Raw genomic sequence first — 19,234 nt, forward strand, 5'->3', positions numbered from 1 at the left:
CCCTGTGATCACACAGCATTAAACAATTGTACCCTTGTAACAAAGGTAAGAATGAAATATCAAGAATTGTTACATTTGACAAATGTTCGAATTGAACCGCTTTTCTAAAAGAAAACTGCTACATACATAAAATAATGACAAACTGTGAGTACTTTATTATCACATATTTAATTATTGAATCAGAAAATCTATTCTGCCACACAAGAATAAATAACATTTTAATTGCTTTAGCATCCTTTTATAAATGGAATGAATAAGACATTTTAAAAAAAACACTATCCTTTTACATTATTGCAGTCAGGGGAAAATTAATCATGGCAGTAATTTTGAGATGGCACCTAGCTCTTTGATCCTGATTCTGTGAATTGAAAAGAATGTGATTACTGTTGTTGTCAGTAATAAATTGTTCAGGAAATAGAAAAATTAAAAAATATTAAAATAAGGACAAGTGACTTAGTTGTTCCTTCCATTGTCATGAATAGATGTTATTTTGGGTTTTTTCGTTTTATGATGACAACTTCTGCTGTACCATTTTTGTTTGTTGATTGACAGAACCAATAACGATAAGACAGCTAAAATTAAAGGGATTAGGAAGAAAACAGCACTGCTTGAGAAAAACATCTTGATCGTTCTTCAAGTTTTATTAGAATTGAGATGAAAAATACCTGTTTTGCTTTTCTTTCCAAATAATTGTATGACTGCATTTTAAGGCCCACATACAGAATAAATAATACCTTGGTCAAACCTACTAATTATGCAACAAGGTAGCCATTAGGGATGATCGAATACTTCGATTATTCGGCTTCACAAATATTTGCCGAATAGGTTGCCGCTATACGACTATTCGCGAATATTCGATGCGCAATGTAAGTCTATGGGAAACCCGAATAACAACTATTCGGAACTATTCGGGCTTCCCATAGACTTACATTGCGCATCGCATATTCGCATAGCGGCAAACTATTTGTCGGATATTCGCGAAGCCGAATATTTGAGGTATTCGATCATCCCTAGTAGCCATCTAACATGTATGGGGTTGTGTTAACCCTCCTCTGGTTGCAAATATCATGCAATGTTAGATTTCAATGGGGTTGTCCGCTACTTGGAGAACCCCTTCTCTAAATCCATATGTTTCCCCTTTTCAAAATAATAAAACTTATGCTCAACTTTGGTGCTGGTGCCATTCCAGCAGTGTCGGCATTGTCTATCCCGGGATTGCCTAACTGTGTGAGGCCACTTTATGCACCGCGCCTTCCTGTATCATATACATCCTGAGGCCCCCTTCACACGCACGTGAAAAACACGTGTGTGTCTTATGTTCCGTTTTTCGGGTCCGTATTCCGTATTTTATGTCCGTTTCTCCGGTACGTGTGATGGCGTATGCTAGCCATGTGTGTGTGTGGAATGTCCATGTGTGCGTGAGATACGTATGTGTAATATCCATGTGTTGTCCGTGTGAAATGATCCGTGTGTGATGCACGATGTCGTTGATACATACCCGCTGACAGCAGACAGACAGAGATGAGCGATGGGAATGAACTCGGGTGAACTTCACCCAACTTCATTGTCATACCGCGGCTCTGTCTGTGTGTCGCGTAATGATTAGCGGTCACCCGTGAAGGACTCACCGGTGACCGCTAATCCCCTGAGTGACTGAAGTGAGCAGCGCGATTAGCGCTGCTGTCACTCAGGCTACCCACGGCTAGCTGGAGGCCTCCACCCAAGACTGCAACTCACCTGTGACTTCATCGCTGATCGCACAGCTTATTTCACTCACTTGGGCGACTTGCTGTCACTGTTGGAGGAACCAGCGGTGGCCGCGAGTAACCTGAGTGATATCATCGCTGATCGCACGACTCACCTCAGTTGTTGCGTGGAGCTGACAGGAGCAGCGGTGTTCTACTGCAGCTCTTGTCAGCTTCATGTAGCTGGCTGAGAATGTCGCAGGACCTCTGCGGATTACACCGGACATGGAGGTTTTTCTTGGGCTTAATAAAGTGGTGAACGAGGGTGTTTGTTATTGATTATTATTTCAAATAAAGAATTTTTTAACTGTGTGTGTTTATTTACTTTAACTTACAGGTTAATCATGGAAGGTATCTCGGGGAGACGCCTGCCATGATTAATCAAGGACTTAGTGGCAGCTAAGGGTTGCTGCCATTAACTCCTTATTACCTCGATTGCCACCGCACCAGGGCAAATCGGGAAGAATCGGGTAGAGTTCCGGAACTGTCGCATCTAATGGATGCGGCAATTCTGGGTGGCTGCTGGCTGATATTGTTAGGCTGGGGGTCTCCCCATAACGTGGAGCACCCCATCCTGAGAATACCAGCCTTCAGCCATGTGGTATTAGCCTGGCTGGTTTCCAAATTGGGGGGGACCGCACATCGTTTTTTTTTAATTAGTTATTTATTTTTTTACTGCACGATATAGACACGCCCACCGGCGGCTGTGATTGGTTACAGTGAGACAGCTGTCACTCAGCGTGGGGGCGTATTTTACTGCAACCAATCATAGGCGCTGGTGGGCGGGGAAAGCAGGGAATACATGATTGAATAATGAGCGGCCGGCTTTTTCAAATCAGGAGAAGCTGCCGGAGCTTTTCTATCAGCTGTGCAGCGCCGTGCCGGTGATCGGGGAACGGTGAGTATGAGAGAGGGGGAGAGACTGACAGAGAGAGAATAGAGACCGACCAACGGACTGAGGAAGATTGACTGATATACACAGAACAAAAAGATTGACTGACATTGTTTAAAAAAAGCACAAAACGGACACGTACCATATGGAGATGCATTCGTGTCATGTACGTGTGCTCACGGACCCATTGAGTTTAATGGGTGAGTGTGTGCGTGTTCCGTGAGGAAAACGGATATGCATCCTTTTTTACGGACAAACAAACGTATCATGCACACGGACACACGCACCGTATGGAATAACGCATGTATAACTCCATACATTGATTAACATTGGAGTACGTGTGTCCGTGTCTCCGGTACGTTCAGGAATGGACCTAACACGTACCAGAGACACGTGCGTGTGAAGGGGGCCTGAGGAAGAGCAGTAGTGCTCACTTCCTCCAGATGTAAGTGATTTGTCTTAAGATGAGGAGAGAGAGACTGATTGACTGCAGTGATTGCATGACATGACATTGTTCTGAAATCCCAGGAAAAACAGTGCTGACAGTGCAGGAACAGCACCGGCTCTCCAGGTGAGTATAAGTTTTATTGTTTTAAAAAGGGGAAGCATACAGATTGAGAAGAGCCAAAGCAAAAGAAATAGTCCTGCACCACTGAGTCAGACCACAATCAGCTGCAGAGGAAGGTAAGGAGGGGAATAGTGAACAGCCGCTATGTAGGTGGTGCGCAATCTTGTTACACGAGTATATCGACACTCTTAAAAAATAGAAGAAATGTATAGATGGCGCTCACCATAGCCTGTTCAAGTTGCTTGTCTTTTTTGTGTTCACATAAAAACACGGCCGAAGGGGAATGGGGTGGGGGGTACAAACGGACGAAAGCTGTTTCACGCTAAATGTGCTTCCACAGGTCCTGTATACAACCGGTGTGGATGAGGTTTTTCTTACAGAGGAACTCCCCATCCACGTCATCACAAATGATTAAGATCATGCATAATACAAACGTTGCATAAAAATATCACAGCAGGACAGCAAAGTCATTTCTATCATTCATTCCTAACTTTCCTTGTGCCCCATATTGAATAATTAGTCTCAATTACTTTCTTAACAAATATTTATGCAGATTTCCACCCTGGTAAGGAAGGTTAACCCTTACCAAAGCAACATAAGACAGAACTTCAGGATTGCCTCCATGTGCTTCCCTAATATGTTCAATTAAGCGAGTTGAGCCTTTCCCTGATGTAATGAAGTTAGGCTATGTGCCCACGTTGTGTCGAGGTAGTTGCAGTTCTAAACGCACCCTTTGGCAGAAATGGGTTTTGCCAAAGTTGCTTTTGATCACAAAAACGCTATAAATCCGCGTGGGTTTTTACTGCGTTTTAGTCGCGTTTTTAGCGCTTTTTACATGCTTTTTCATTGCATAAAGAAAGATGCGTTTTGAACATAAAGACACTGCTAAAAAAAGTTTAAACAGTCAAACACTATGAAAAAAAACAGAAAAAAATATAACAAATATTTAAAATAATGCACAAAATATACCATGCCTGATGAAAAGACCTGCGTAGTCTCGAAAGCTTGCAATTATTACCATCTTTTCAGTTAGCCATTAAAAGGTATCAACCACTGAGGACTTTCTGTTCTTTTAAACAAATTTTTTTTGCACAAAATATATAATTTAATTGAAATTATAACTATTTTATTATATTTATGCATAAAATAACGTTAAATTATGAATTTTCATTAATTTAATTGTCGGACTGTATGTGTATAAAGGGACATATCATGCCCTTAATATAATGTCAAAAACGCATGCTTTTATTTTGTTCAAAACGCACGTTTTCTGCATCTTAAACACATGTTAAACGCTAGAATTCTGATGTTAAATGCATTTTGCAACTTCTCATTGACTTTAATGATAGCAAAACGCAGCCAAAATGGCAAAAACAATTGACATGCTGCTTCTTTAAACGCTAAGTTTTTGCCCAAAAATATGCAAATTAAACGCAGCGTTTTGAACTGCATAGTGAGCACAATAAATAGTGCTCTCTGAACCAGACATATAAACATCTAACTGTTTTTCCAATATAAAACCTGCCGCAAGGGTATAAAATAATATAAATGATAAATAATCGATTGCGGAACGTCTCCCACCATTACAATCATGAGGCATTCATTCGGGAATGGGAGCAAATTCAGCTGGATTGCTCCTTACATTTGTTGCTGTTAATTTTGATACAGAATGAAGGTGATTACGAGGAGGTTAGAATAGAACTGGAACAAGTCAGGAATGAGTTACACTCTAGAATCCCAGAGGAAAAGTGGCTCAGTTTTTCGAAGAAAACTAACAAAAAATTGGTTTTAATTAGAGATGAGCCACCCCCCTAGTGTTCAAGTTCGGTTCGGTTCGTCGAACGACAAGTTCATCGAACGTTTGACAATCGTTCAACGAACCAATTCGAACCCCGTTGAAAACAATGGGAGGCAAACACAAACACATAAAAACACATTATACATGTACACATACAGTTAATAAACATTGCCATTACACTTACAGGTCCCCGCGACGCGTCCTGCACTCTGTCTCCTGACGATTTTCCTTCCGATAATCGCTGCGTCCTCCTGGTAACCAGCACTGATGATAGGACCTTCCGTGACGTCAAAATAGTATGTGACCAGTCACGTGTCAATTATCTCATTGGCTACAGACTGGTCACATGGCTAGATGTCATGCTAGGTCCTGTCAGTGCATCTCTCTGGTACGCGGTGCTCATTCCAGAATTTCCGTGTACCGGTGAGATGCTCTGGCACATGGTCAGCTTCCCCGTTCCTGCATGTGGGCGCTCTTTACAAAGTCAGTCCACATGCAAGGACTGGCTGCCACAGCCGGTGAATTGCGGCACCGGGAATCACGTGATCGGAGCACCGTTGCTATAGTAACCCGCCTGTCAGCAGTGATGTCACCGCTTACAGCCCGCAGCCTCTGCTCACTCACTGAGTGATTAGACTGCATAGAGCAGCAGTGTCTTCCTCCAATGCAGTGCTGTCTGATGTAGCAGAGCTGCATGTGTTGAAGGAGAAAGAAGACAGAAGACCAGGATCATGGAGGGCTGACAGTGAGTAATAAACATGGAGTCTCTAATGTGTCTGTGTATTTATTTCTATTAAAGTATTTTTTCTCTATGTGGTGTCTTTTTTAAGCCTTTATTGGAGATTTTGAATGGCTGGGTCAAACTTGCCTGACATTAAGAATCTCTGGCTTAATACTAGCTAGTAAAACAAAGCTAGTATTAACCCATTATTACCCAGCAAGCCACCTGGCTTCAGGGCTGCTGGAAGAGTTGGATACAGCACCAGATGATGGCGCTTCTATGAAAGCGCCATTTTCTGGGGCGGCTGCGGACTGCAATTCGCAGCAGAGGGGCCCAGAAAGCTCGGGCCAACCTGTGCTGCGGATTCCAATTCCCAGCTGCCTAGTTGTTCCTAGCTGGACACAAAAATTGGGCGAAGCCCACGTCATTTTTTTTTAAATTATTTCCTGAAATTCGTGAAATAATTAAAAAAAAAAGGGCTTCCCTATATTTTTGGTTCCCAACCGGGTACAAATAGGCAGCTAGGGGTTGGGGGCAGCCGTACCTGCCTGCTGTACCTGGCTAGCATACAAGAATATGGCTAAGCCCACGTCATTTTTTGGGGGCAAAAAACTCCTGCATACAGTCCTGGATGGAGTATGCTGAGCCTTATCGTTCTGCAGCTGCTGTCTGCTCTCCTGCATACACTAGTGAATGGAGCAGGCTGAGCCTTGTAGTTCTGCTCCCCCTGCCTCTCCCTCCAGCATACAGTCCTGGATGGAGGATGCTCAGCCTTGTAATTCTGCAGCTGCTGTCTGCTCTCCTCCATACAGACAGACAGCAGACAGCAGCTGCAGAACTACAAGGCTCAGCATACTACATCCAGGACTGTATGCAGGAGTTTTTTGCCCCCCCCCAAAAAAATAAGTGGGCTTCGCCGTGTTTTTGTATGCTATCCAGGTACAGCAGGCAGCTACGGGCTGCCCCCAACCCCCAGCTGCCTATTTGTACCTGACTGGGAACCAAAAATATAGGGAAGCCCTTTTTCTTTATAATTTTTTCATGAATTTCATGAAATAATTAAAAAGAAAAATGACGTGTGCTTTGCCCAATTTTTGTGTCCAGCCAGGTACAACTAGGCAGCTGGGGATTGGAATCCACAGCGTAGGGTGCCCAAGCTTTCTGGGCACCGCTGCTGTGAATTGCAGTCTGCAGCCGCCCCAGAAAATGGCGCTTTCATAGAAGCGCCATCTTCTTTGGCTGTATCCAACTCTTCCAGCTGCCCTGGTGAAGGGTGGCTCGCTGGGAAATAATGGGGTTAGAACTAGCTGTATATTATCAACTGGCCCTAAGCCCAAAATTCATGGTGTCATGCCAATATTAGACATGGCCACCATGAATTTCTAGTACAGATAAAAAAAACACAACACAGAAAAATATTTATTTATTAGAAATAAAACACAACACAATTAGTGACTCCATCTTTATTGAAATAAAGAACCCCCCTCCGCAGTAATCCTGGGTCAAGGGGCCCGCGCCGTCCAATCCGGATCCAATATCAGCTGATCGGTTTGCTGGAAGGCAAAGCGATCAGATGATGTGTCAGGTTCAAGGGCCTGAATCACATGACACAGCAGCTGATTGTATAAACGGCTTTTATACAATCAGCTGATGCATCAGTTCAAAAAAAAACCAAAAAAACTACACACTTCTGTGCAGACTCCTGTCCGACAGCATCAGCTGATAGTTTAGCCAGCCGGGCGGTAAAAAGCCGGCCTCACCACTCGACTAATAGTGTCAGCTGATGCCGTCAGGTGACCGCATCAGCTGATCATCGCCAGGTCTGAGAGAGAGAAAAGAGGGAGAAAAGAAAGAGAAAAGAGAGAAAAGAAAGAGAAAAGAGAGATAAGAAAGAGAAAATAGAGAGAAAAGAGAAGAGAGAGAGAAAAGAGAGAGATAAAGAGAGATAAAAGAAAAGAGAGAGGGAGAGAGAGAGTGAAGACAGAGAGAGAGAAGAGGAGAGAGAGAGGAGAGAGAAGAGAGAGGGAGAGAGGAGAGAGAGAAAAAGAGAGAAAAAGAGAGAGAAAGAGAGAAAAAGAGAGAGAGAACAAGAGAGAGAGAGAATAAAAGAGAACAAGAGAGAGGAGAGAGAGGAGAGAGAGAAAGAGAGAGAAAGAGAGAGAGAAAGAGAGAGAAAGAGAGAGAGAAAGAGAGAGAGAACAAGAGAGAGAAAAAGAGATAAAGAGAGAGAGAAAGAGAGAGAACAAGAGAGAGAAGAGAGAGAAAAGAGAGAGAGGAGAGAAGAGAGAGAGGAGAGAGAAGAGAGAGAGAAAGAGAGAGAACAAGAGAGAGAAAGAGAGAGGAGAGAGAAAGAGAGAGAACAAGAGAGAGAGAACAAGAAAGAGAAAGAGAGAGAAGAGAGAGAAGCAAGAGAGGAGAGAAGAGAGAGAGGAGAGAGAGAAAAAGAGAGAGACAGAGAGAAAAAGAGAAAGAGAGAGAAAGAGAGAGAGAGTAAGAGATAGAGAACAAGAAAGAGAGAGAACAAGAGAGAGAGAAGAGAGAAAAGAGAGATAGAGGAGAGAGAGGAGAGAGTAATGCAGCTTCATTCCGTGAACTGCTCCAATTTTAGAGGTGTGGTCCGCGGCTCACACCTGATGTCTGGCTCCTCCCCTCAGTGCATAATTAAATTAAATTAAATTATAATTATAAATAAATAATAATTCTGTACCGGGGCGGCCGGGACTTGAACTCGTGAACTAATGCTTCTGAGGCAGTAGCTCTAACCATTGAGCCACTGGCTCTAATGAGAAACACAGGAAGATTTGGTTATCTTGACGTCTGCATTGCAGAGTGAAGTCTCTGGTGACAGTGCGGCTCTCTTCAGGTGCTGCGTGGAGAGGACACAGATCGCTCGTGTTCTACGGGGCTTCCTGTCATCTTCATGTAGCAGAGCTGACAGTGTCGTGTGGATTACTTTGGACCTCGATTGTTGTTTGGGGATTGATGAAGAGGTAAATGAGGGTATTTTTTTGTCTTTTATTCCAAATAAAGGATTATTGCTGTGTGTGTTTCTTTACTTTCACTTACAGGTTAATCATGGAAGGTGTCTCGGGGAGACGCTTGTCATGATTAACCCCGTAATTACCCCGATTGTCACCACACCAGGGCAATTCGGGATGAGCTGGGTAGAGTCCCGGGACTTCCACATCTAATGGATGCGGCAAATCCGGGCGGCTGCTGGGTATTATTGTTATGGTGGTGGGCTCCCCATAACGTGGCACTCTCCATCCTGACAATACCAGCCTCCAGCCGTGTGGCTTTATCCTGGCTGGTATCAAAATGGGGGGGACCGCATTTTTTTTTTTTTTTATACTTTGTTTATTTTACTGCATGATATAGACCCACCAGCCGGCGGCTGTGAATGGTTGCAGTGAGACAGCTGTCACTCACCGTGGGGGCGTGTCTGACTGCAACCAATCATGGCCGCCGGTGGGTGTGGAAGGCACGGAATACCTGATTGAATAATGAGGTGGCAGCCATTTTCAAAAGAGGCAAAGGCGCCGGAGATTTGTGACAGCTGTGCAGCGAGGCGTCCGTGATCGGTGAGTAGGAAAGAGATAGGGATTGTGCTGGGGACGCTCATACTTACTGTGAAAAGCCACGCTGTTGGTGATCAAACCGTTTTCGAACGTAACTCGAACTGCCGAACTTTAAGCAAAGCGTTCGAGTTCGTCGAACAACTCGAACACCCCCCCAAAATCACTTGAACATGAAATTGGCGAACCGTTCGACTCGAACATCACTCAACTCTAGTTTTAATGCAAACTGCAATAAAATAAAGGGAAAAAAAAGTACGGGATAAAAAAAGATTATGATCTGGGCCAGATTTTTTGTTTATAAAAAAGCAACAAAAAGAGGAATATAATTTCCCCCAAAAAATTCAATTACAAGAGGGCAGCAGCCTTAACCTGCCCAGGCCATGGATCTAATGCACTGACAGGATGCAGCAAAGTCCCCAATAAAGATGGAGGCAACAGGTGCAAAACACTGATGAAGCAACCACTCCCACACTGCCACTACATGGAGATGGTGATTGCTTAGTGATAAAATTGCACACAAAATAGACTAGTATGGGGCACCGTTCACACATGTAGGTGCATAAAGTTATTTGCTGGAGTAAAACAAGAATAATGTGCACAAGAAAAAAAGAAAATTCACAAAAAAAATGGTTTAAGAGTTCCTCAAGGGGTGACTGGACAGTCAATTCAGACTCTAGCAGATCAGAACATACATCAAAAAATGGACTTTGGGGTCCACAAAAAGGAGTGACTTCCCCTCATGAATCGGTCCCTTTAGAATGCGCACTTAGCGTGAAACATCTGTCATCTATTTGTACCCGACACCTCACCCCCCCACCGGCTGTGTTTTTATGTGAACATAATAAAGATAAGCAACTTGAACATGCTATGGTGAGTGCCATCAAGTAGAGGTTGACTGAGTAGTGGACAACACCTTTGACATCCCCAATCTTTTTGTTCTAACTGTAAATAAGCTGCAGCTAGTGGAATCTGGCAGAGGCTTATCCTTCCACAATTGGGAACAAAGCTGGGCTTGCATATGTATGGGTGGTTGTTCGCCAATGGTCATTTATCGTGTATGGCCACCTTTAAGAAAAGTTGTATGAGTATATGACTGTCTCATAGCGTTAAAGAATATGTATCACCTATATATTTTTTACCAATTAAAAAGTACATGGTGAAATATTCTTTTCTTTCTGATAGCCTATTTTCCGAAAATTACTTACACTTGGTTATAGAATGAACATATTACCTAAGCTGTTTTAACATAATTTAAAGATATGCATTATAGCAAACACATGGACCATAGTAATCTTTAGACTACAAATATTCATTGACTTCTATAGGGAGAATGTTTTGCATGCTCTGTTTTCTGGATGTGAGCTGTGCCCATCACCTATTGCCAGTATTGTGGTCATGTCTTTGTTATGCACTCCTCAACATTGGAATTGCAACACCAAGAAGGAAAAGTCGTCGTAGCATTTCAAAACTAACATGATCAATAGACATAATAATGATATCCATTAAAACTCAGAGCTTAGCACTTAACAATATAAAAATCAAACATTGTATCTGCAAGGGCTTAGGAGATTACAGAAGTGGCGTTGCTCTCTATAATGATAGAACACATCAGTATTGTAATAAAATAGCAACATTCACCAAGCTGATTGATTTTTTTTTTTTATGTAAAAAAAAAAAGAAAAAAGCATATTAAAGGGAGAGAGTTACAAGGTGCCAGACCTAGTAAGTCTCTCTGTAGGATATACATTTTTTCCTAAATAAAAGGTGTTTTGTTTCACACAGCATGGGGAGTGCTACATCTTCTGATATTTCTTTTACAATGTTAATCACTGTTGGACATATCGCCAGTGAAAGCCGAAGCAGCCGCACCAGGGTCCGGAGGTTCGGGGGGCCCGTGCTGGCCAGATAATAATGAAGCGCAAGGCACCGGGGTAAATGGGCCCAAATTCCTACTAACTATTGTGAGAAGCTTGTAGAAGGATATACAAAACGTTTCACCCAAGTCATACAGTTTAAGGGCAACGATACCAAATACTAATGAAATGTATTTAAACTTTTGACTTTGCAAAAAGTAATACAAATATCTTAAAACATTCTCTCTCTCTCTCTCTCTTATTATTCTGGTATTTGGCAAAAATAAAAAAAATTGGTTCCTAAAAGGTTTATTCTGATGTCATGTCAGAGTGAGAAAAACATGCAGCTGTGTCTTTTCGTGTTTGCATCTTTTTATTAACATTTTACAAATTTTAATACAAGATATACAAGGAATAATGGAGAAATTAGGTAAAGAGTAAACAGAAATAGACATAAGGGAAAAAGGAAAAACCAACAGTTAAGTGTCGCCTTTATGGCCAATGCTTCAAAAGTATTACCATCAAATGTTTTGTCACCAACGTACTTGGAACAACAAAAACAACAATATACATGAGAAATAATAATCATTGCATGTCAGGAGGCTAAGCTATATGCAGACGAGGTATAAATGTTTCCGCCCATAAAGACCATCTCAATTTGTATCTCAAAAAGTTCTTTTCTTTCAATGCAAAACTATACTCGTATGAATTATGTGATGATATCCGTTCAATAATTTCTATTATGGAAGGTGCCTCTACCTGTCTCCATTTTGAAGCAATAAGATGTTTTACCACGAGTAGAATATGGCAAATTATGTGGCTGCATGGGTCTTTAAACTCTTCTATACCAATTAACAATAGTGCCAGTTGGGGGGAGAGAATAAAACTCTGTGATGTAACGTTATTTATTAGATCACACACATCTTCCCACATCTTTTTTAAAGCTGGACAACTCAAAAAAATATGCAAAATAGACCCATTTTCTCCACATTCTCTCCAGCACGAAGGAGCGTTAGATACAGACATTTTGTGTAGCTTTTGAGGAGTGAAATACCAGTGTGAAAGCACCTTAAAATAAGTGTCTTGCAACGTGGCGCAGGAAGTGTTAGATAATGTTAAATTCAATGATTTTTGCCACTGTTCCAGTTGAAAAGTCTGACCAAGATCTTTCTCCCAGTTCAGAATATTTGATCTTTTATCAAATTGGAGGTCTTCATTAATAATGGCATAAATATTGCTAGTTCTCCAATATAATTTATTTTGTGGGTTAAATAAAATATCCAACAAATCTACTGGTAGTGAAAAAGTTAACTTTATGTTTTTATTTATGTTTTTATTTAAGAACTGGTTAAGGAGTGTCCAATTTGCCAGTTAATTTAAAGAGAGATTAAATTTATGACTAATTGTCTGGAAAGGTAATAGGCTGTTTATTGCATGAAATATCATTAAAACTGTTTATATTATACTTCCTCCATGTTGTTAAGTCTAGCCTAGGGACCAATATTTCAAATACTTCAATCGAGATTGTTCTGATGTCTACAAGTTCACTTTTATTTTTACATAAAATCCTATTGAGTTGTTTCCATGCAGAGATTGTAGCTTTTATTGTTATAAATGTAGGTAAGGGAGTTTTTGAATTTATAAGGTGAGCTAAGATTGTGCCTCTCATAGATCTGTTTTATTTGCACTGTTTTCTATTCGTCCTCAACTAGATTCCGGATCATCTAAAAGACATTTCTAATAAATTTTAATACATTCGCTAAATAATAGGCGTAAATATTTGGCAAATCAATTCCTCCTCTTTTCTTATGTTTAAACAAAAGCACCTTAGCTAATCTTGGCCTGTTGTTTCTCTATACATGCTTAGATAGTTGGGTATGCAGTTTTAAAATTTCTAGCTTTATCATGAGGATTGGAATGCATCGGAAAAGATACAACATTTTTGGGAGAACAATAGCTTTATAGGTAATGATTTTACCTACCCATGATATTTCTGTTTTAGCAATATTTGTTAACTGGCAGCGATATGTATATGGGCGCCGCCATGACAGTTACTTACCCCGCCCCCACCGGAAGTCACGTGACATGATCACGTGACTTTCGGTGGTTGCCACCGTAGCACAGGGTGTTGTGATGACGCCTGCAGCTACGAAGTTTCACTTTCGTTTTCACCTGACTCGGAGCACGGTGAAACAGGAAGTGACAGTATCTGCTGTTTACAGCTGTATAGCTGTGATCAGCAGATAGATAAAAGCGATCGGATTTCTGATCGCTATAGCCCCCTAGGGGGACTAGTAAAATAAAAAAAGTAAAAAAAAGTTTTGAAAAATAAAAAAAATAAAAAAACCTAAAAGTTCAAATCACCCCCCTTTCATCCCATTGAAAATTAAAGGGTTAAAACAATAAAAAATATACACATATTTGGAATCGCCGCGTTCAGAAATGCCCGATCTATCAAATTATAAAATCAATTAATTTGATCAGTAAATGGCGTAGCGGCAAAAAAATTCCAAACGCCAAAATTACGTTTTTTGGTCGCCGCAAATTTCTTACAATGCTCTCCTGGAATTTTAGACCATTCTTCTTTGGCAAACTGCTCCAGGTCTCTGAGATTTGAAGGGTGCCTTCTCCAAACTGCCATTTTGAGATTTCTCCACAGGTGTTCTATGGGATTCAGGTCTGGACTCATTGCTGGCCACTTTAGTAGTCTCCAGTGCTTTCTCTCAAACCATTTTCTAGTGCTTTTTGAAGTGTGTTTTACGTCATTGTCCTGCTGGAAGACCCATGACCTCTGAGGGAGACCCAGCTTTCTGAGCCCTACATTATGCTGCAAAATTTGTTGGTAGTCTTCAGACTTCATAATGTCATGCACACGGTCAAGCAGTCCAGTGCCAGAGGCAGGAAAGCAATCCCAAGACATCAGGGAACCTCCGCCATGTTTGACTGTAGGGACCTTGTTCTTTTCTTTGATTGCCTCTTTTTTTTTTCCTGTAAACTTCATTTTGATGGCTTTTCCCAAAAAAGCTCTACTTTTATCTCATCTGACCAGAGAACATTCTTCCAAAACGTTTTAGGCTTTCTCATGTAAGTTTTGGCAAACTCCAGCCTGGCGTTTTTATGTCTCGGGATAAGAATTTGGGTCTTCCTGGGTATCCTACTATACAGTCCCTTTTCATTCAGACGCCAACGGATAGTACGGGTTGACACTGTTGTAGCCTCGGACTGCAGGGCAGCTTGAACTTGTTTGGATGTTAGTCGAGGTTCTTTATCCACCATCCGCACAATCTTGCGTTGAAATCTCTCGTCAATTTTTCTTTTCCTTCCACATCTAGGGAGGTTAGCCACAGTGCCATGGGCTGTAAATGTCTTGATGACATCTCCCGTCTTAACTGAGCCACCTCCTTTTCCTACCAGTAATCCATACTTCTACCCGGTGGCCTCCAGAGTGCCAGCAATGGACACCTTTCAGGATGTTATTGAGATGGAGATCAGATGTATTCTTACTTCTGCCTCTGGATTTCAAGATAATTTATCCATTCCAGAGAGAAAGGCTCTTAAATCCCTGAGAAATAATGAGCACATTGTGATTCGGAAAGCGGATAAAGGAGGATCAGTAGTCATACTGGACAGTTCACTTTATAAAAGGGAGATAAACTCCATATTAGATGATGTCACAACTTACAGACGTTTATCTAGTGATCCCTCGATTGCTTTCCTGGGCAAGCTACAGAACATATTAACACATGGGTTTGATCGGGGCATAATTAACAAAAAAACCTATGATTACCTCCTCATTGACAAACCCATATGCCCGGTGTTCCAAGGGCTTCCCAAAATACATAAGAGCATTTTTCCACCCCCTTTGAGACCGATTGTGGCCAGTACAGGTTCCTTAACCAGCAATCTTAGTGACTGGTTGGACAATATCCTCCAACCCCTCATGAAACGTGCGACAGGCTATATTAGGGAAACCAAAAGCTTACTACAAAATCTGGATAAAATAAACTGGACCACAAATTCATTTTGGGTTACCAGTGATGTGATCTCATTATACCCTTGTATTCCACATGATAAGGCCTTACAAGCCCTCTTCTTTCATTTGGAGAAATATAGCTCTTTAGATGACCATTTTAAGGAATACATTCTTATGGTCACTGGGTTCCTTTTGAGACACAACCACTTTCAATTCAATGGTTCTTATTATCTCCAGATCTCTGGGTGCCCTATGGGTGCTAGTTTTTCTTGTGCCCTGGCCAATATTTATATGGCATACTGGGAGGAGTATTATGTTCACATTGATACCAACCCTTTCTTACATCAAATCTCCTGGTACGCCAGATATATCGACGATCAGTTACTGATATGTAATACCCATGATCAAGGCACACCTCATGAGTTTGCAGAAGCTCTTAGTCTATATTTTAACAACAACAGTCTGAATTTGAAATTTACAGTAAATGTTCATTTACAGCAAGCACCTTTTTTAGACATTTGTCTATTTGGTAACTCCATTACAGGTACCATCGATTCCACTCTCTACAGGAAACCCATTAGTGGCAACACATCCCTTCATGCGGATAGTTGCCACATCCCCCACACTTTACTCAGCCTTCCTGTGGGGGAACTTTTTCGGGCAAAAAGACTCTGTTCCTCTGATCAAGCTTATTCTAAAGAAGCTTCCCATATTAAACATAGATTGAAAACCAGAGGTTACTCCAACCAAACAATCAATAGGGCATCGTCCATTGTAGACAATAGGACCCGTTCCAGTTTGCTACTAGATCGCATCAAACCCACTGCATATAAAGAAAAAATCACTTTTTCCACCCCATATAGTGTGGATTTTTTCCACATAAAAGATGCGATTTTACGCTTTCTTCCCCTTCTTGAACAGGATGTTACATTGAAGTCTGTTCTTTCTAATGGAGTTAACATTGTGGCGAAGAGAGCATGCACAGTTGGTAACATGATCGCACCAACTGCTTACACAGTTCGTAACCCTAAGAAAACATGGCTTAGTGTCTCAGGCTCTTACAAATGTAATTCCAGTTGCTGCGGTCTATGTAAGTTTATGAATAACACCAAAGTCATCACTAATGTTGACAATACAGATTATAGGATTAATTCATTTATCAATTGTGCCACTACTCATGTAGTGTACAAAGCCACGTGTTCCACCTGTAACATGAGTTATATCGGTTGTACATCCAGACCTTTGAGAACTAGGATATCTGAACACACTAGGTTAACATCTTGCCTTGAACCAACTACTTCTAATAATCTCCCATCACAAAAACGTTCCCTGTCGGGTTTTACCCGACACTTTGTGGAACACCATTCTGCAGATTTTTCTTCACTCACAGTCACCGGTGTTGAATTTGTTCCCAAGCCATTCCGAGGAGGTGATTGGTTTCAGGCACTTTTACACACTGAGGCTATATTTTTTGATTATTCATACCCTACCCTGTTCATTTCCCCCCCCCCTTACCCCCCTCCTCTTCCCTCCCCCCCCCCTCCATTTCGTATAGTATATCATTATATTGCGATGCTGATATTGATCATTCGTTACACATTTATTTATTTGTGAGACTTTGTTATTTTTCAGATTGACATCTTTATCATTGACTTCATATACAATTTATATATATACATTCTGCATTTACCAATTCATCCGCCTGTCCCCCCTCCCCCCCCTCCCTATTTGCATATTCATATCATTACATTGGGATGTCAACATAGATTTTTTTGCCTGCACATTTATTTGTAAGGTTTTGTCATTATTTAAATTGACAATTTTATTATCAATATTTCATACACTTCATACATATATATATATATATATTTTTTATTTATTAATTATTTTGTCCTTAGTTGGTACTTACCTTACAATCATGATATATGGTTTTCATTTTTTCATCAATTCACATCGTTTTTTATTTATTTTTTTGCTGTAGTTGTGGAAGATTTGCTAATCTTGTCTCTTCTACTTATAACCCATTTATTCTCATGTGATTTTTGGTTAATATTTTTCTATATATGGGTACCTATTCATATATAATATTATGGTTATGTATTTATTTCATGTATATTGAATGTCTTTTTGTCTCTTAATTGAAGTGGGTACAGGTGGTTTGGCCTTTTTCCTTCCACCTACGATTTTTTTCATTTCCGCCCCTTTTTCCTGGTGTGTATTTCACTTCCTCCCCTATATGAGTTGCTTCCAGCTAAGCATAGGTCACTTATGATTAAGGACTTTGTTGTTTTTACCCCCCAAGTCCGAAACGCGTAAAGTTCACCTATGCGTCCATTGTAAATATTTTTCCTACTCCTGGTCTCTGAAGATCTTTTAAACTTTTGAAATAAAGGATGTTTTTTTACTTTTAACCACGAGGATTTGTGCTGGATCCACCCTTCTTTCGCTCTATTTCCTCATTACCTTGGCTGGCTTGGACCTTCCAGCGGATCCGTGCACCCAAGAGATCACAGCAGTGGAGTCGGCAGGTGAGCTGAAATATCTTCATTTTCACTTGATGACACTGTGCAGGTCTTTGGAGATGGACTTGTAGCCTTGAGATTGCTCATGCTTCCTCACAATTTGGATTCTCAAGTCCTCAGACAGTTCTTTGGTCTTCTTTCTTTTCTCCACGCTCAATGTGGTACACACAAGGACACAGGACACAGGTTGAGTCAACTTTAATCCATGTCAACTGGCTGGAAGTGTGATTTAGTTATTGCAAACACCTGTTAGGTGCCACAGGTAAGTTACAGGTGCTGTTAATTATACAAATTAGAGAAGCATCCCATGATTTTTCAAACAGTGCCAATACTTTTGTCCACCCCCTTTTTTATTTTTGGTGTGGAATTATATCCAATTTGGCTTTATGACAATTTGTTTTATTTTTTTTCATTGAAGACAAATTAAATGAAGATAATAATACCAAAGAATTTGTGATTGCAATCATTTTCAAAAAGAAACTGAGTATTATCTGACAGAATTGCAGGGGTGCCAATACTTTTGGCCGGCACTGTATGGTGCATTTAAAAGGGAAAGGTCATCTTCAGAGACTTTCGGAAGACAAATTTTAGAGAGAAATTCATTAATTTTACTTTCTGATGGTTGAATGGTGTTCGTATCTTCATTTAAATTATAAAGCTTACTATAATAGTCCAGATGTGTCATTTTAGATAGTATATGTAAACTTCTGATTTCAACTGTATGTGTTTACACATATATATCTGCAGCTTTGTTGCCATGAAAGAAGAGGGACCCAGGCACATTTTCTTGCACAGGGTCCACTAGCTGTTTGATGTTAGTGATATGTAAATAATGGAAAAATGAAAACTTTTCCAAACACCTCACATTTATCAGTATTGCGTATGAGTGCTGTGAGCAGAAATACATGCACTTACATGCCTTTGCATCCTATCAATCAGATTACTCATGATTGTCTGATGAATCTTTTGCCACAATGAATTCATTTGGGCACAAAATCATCAAGTTTGTTGTCATTTTGAAAAACGTCTCCTTGAATACTTTAGCAAAATGTCTGTAGTATTGGTTCCAGAACAAAATCAATGTAACATAACACTGTTAGCCTATGGTACCAAAATTATTTTTAACACCAATCTGATATTAATGTAAACTTAGAGATAGGAAGTTAAAAAAATTGTCATAGATTAAAAATATAGATTTTTATATAGATATATTAAAATACAGAAAGTGGATTAAAATGTCAGTAGGGTACCTTCAAGACTAAAGATTTGAATTAAAGTGCCATTAAATAGATAATTAACAAACATTTATCTAGCAGCAATTACATTAATAGTAACACAATAGTAACAAAGCACGAGGATTGCTGCATCTAATGGATGTGCACCTTCTGGGGCGACTGCGGGCTGCTATTTTTTAGGCTGAGAAGGGCCAAATAACCATGGCCTGACCCAGCCTGCCTTATCTTGGCAATAACCCTCATTTCATTACACTGCTGCAGGACCAGCTGTACCCTCACCTACTGTATCTTAAAGCGGGCTTTACACACTGCGACATCGCTAGCAATTGCTAGCGATGTCAAGCGCGAT

The sequence above is a fragment of the Anomaloglossus baeobatrachus genome, chromosome 4, assembly GCF_048569485.1.
Source record: "Anomaloglossus baeobatrachus isolate aAnoBae1 chromosome 4, aAnoBae1.hap1, whole genome shotgun sequence".
Taxonomy (NCBI): Eukaryota; Metazoa; Chordata; class Amphibia; order Anura; family Aromobatidae; genus Anomaloglossus; species Anomaloglossus baeobatrachus.